The sequence below is a fragment of the Pteropus vampyrus genome, unplaced genomic scaffold (genome assembly GCF_000151845.1).
Source record: "Pteropus vampyrus isolate Shadow unplaced genomic scaffold, Pvam_2.0 Scaffold42, whole genome shotgun sequence".
NCBI classification, from domain to species: domain Eukaryota; kingdom Metazoa; phylum Chordata; class Mammalia; order Chiroptera; family Pteropodidae; genus Pteropus; species Pteropus vampyrus.
The window spans coordinates 1,394,953-1,397,210 of record NW_011888823.1 but is presented as its reverse complement, the minus strand read 5'-3'; the positions used below and the strand labels follow the sequence as shown (position 1 = coordinate 1,397,210).

The following is a 2,258-nucleotide window of genomic DNA, read 5'->3' as shown; positions in this document are numbered from 1 at the left end:
TAGTGCCTAGCAGAGAGAAAGCACTCAATGTTTATCCAGTCTAAATGTTTATCTCTTTGCAGGATCGTATCTAGTGGTTAGAAGCTATTAATCATCACAGTTTCTTCCCTTAACTGCTCTGTGCTCATAAGGGCAATCCTATAACCTCAGTGCTTCTAAACTGGCAATTCAGAGGAGGAATGTCTTCACTGGAACCACATTCATCTCAAATATATCCTCCTGAATATTATTAAGATTTTCTTTTCTTTTCTGTTTTTTTTTTTTTTTTAGGCAAGGCAACCCTTGGTTGACCTCACAGATTGCAAGGACCGTGTCAGCTTACAATCCCTTGTTTTTTTTACTTTTTTATGCCTATAGCACCTGGTCTTCCTAAGTGGTCTCCCATCCAAGTACTAACCAGGCCCGACCCTGCCTAGCTTCCGAGATCAGATGGGATTGGGCTTGTTGAGGGTGGCATGGCCATAGACATATTGAGATTTTTTTCCGAATGAATTAATTTTGCCCAGAAAGCTTCATCACTTGATAGGCCATGATGGTCAAGGTGCCTGCCATGTTTGAAGCATTTGAATAAGCTAATGGTGTAGAAGGTGGGCACAGAGAAGTGTAAAGCACTTCCTGCCTTTTGGGGAGCTTACAATTTAGTTGAGGAGCAAAGAACAAAGGCAGACATATATACACTCATATGAACAATATGTTAGTTGTGCATTTGAGTACACTGACCAACAAGGCTGTTTGAGATCAAGGATAGAGTGATTGTTAAAATCTAGCATAAGCAGGGATAAGGGAGGTTAAAGTTCATGGAAAATCTTTGCTCTTGAGAAGAAAGTTAAAGGAAAAATATCATTTGAATAGAAGAGGGGAGAAAGAGAAGTTTAGCCAAGTAATATAGAGTAACAAGACATGCTAGAGGAAACCTTTTTCAATATCCAAAGTTTTTAATGAACCAGAGAAATCCATGGATTTCCCTATTTCCCCCCTTTAGAATATATTTCTCATCTTCTTCACTATGCCACCTGAAAGTTAGTATTGATGTATCATCTGGTCTCATAACACTTCTGGTAACCTCTATCATCTTGAATCTACGTACTAATCATAGCTATTGAACTATTTTTGAATCATATCACTACACTTTATATAAATTCTCTTTCCCCATTTCATGAAAGCATGTCTCAAATTGCTCAGTTTTTAAAAAATAGTTTTCTCCAAAATGGCTCTGGAATCCCTGGAGATCTTCAATGCATCATTCCCCCAGGGCCTTTCCAAGTCTCTGAGCTTCCTCACCCACACGGAGCAGAAGGAGAGGATTTCCAAAGGGACACTTACATTTACAGTATAGAAGGTAGCTCAGGGACTTTAATTTATAGGCCAAGAGCATTCTTAACAGAAAACATTTTGTGAGCCTCTCTTTGAAATTTTTTTTTCATGATGCCAGCTGTGGTAATTGTGCTGTCCCTGAGGTACCAGAAGTAGGTGGCAAATTTTCATGGTGACTCAGGCCATCATTGTCAGAGTAGGTGTTTATTGTCCTGACCTCATCAGATGACTGCAGATTATTTTTCTCAGTAGAATCATAAATGGTTTTTCTTCTCTTGGTGCATTTTATTTTCCTTGCTGGAAATGTGTACTTATCATTAGTCTCACGGTACTTAAAGTCTACCTTTATCCTCAGTCCTGGTCATAATCACATTGAATGGGCATGGGATGCCTGAATATATTCACTTACTGAGCACTGATTCCAAGTCTCGCAACATTTCAGTCCTTCGCTTCTGGTTCATGTTCATGTTATTTTTATATTTTCGCTTTTTAAAAAATAGTTTTCTGGAGGTAATTTTGCTAATACTGCCCCTTGGGTTAATGAAAGTATGCAGCTTCTATTTTAATGGATTTAATCAAGACTTCCTGGACATTTGCAACCACAGCAAAGGAGCACTTAAAAGGCGACACACACTCACCCTCATGGTCTTAGAACAAATAAATATATGTAGTATAGTTGTCAGAGATGCTCTTAGATGAGAATGGAACTCCATCAAACCTTACTGAGTTAATAGTAGTGATGGAGGCTTCGAGACTCACACAGGTGGCATTGGTCACTAACACTCTCATTTAATGAACCCTAGGGAACCTAGATAAAAGACCCATAATCATAATTCAATTTGCCAATGACCATCAATACACATGGAACAACGAGTGAAACGAGCAAAATAGATTCAGAGAGAGAAGGAAACAAAGAACGCAAGAAAATGGGTGGCTTTTATTTT

General features: G+C 38.6%; 1 pseudogene; it reads right to left on the bottom strand.

Moving 5' to 3' along the window:
* Positions 1-348: 348 nt before the first annotated feature.
* On the bottom strand, positions 349-467 carry LOC111738716 (annotated as a pseudogene).
* Positions 468-2,258: the final 1,791 nt, after the last annotated feature.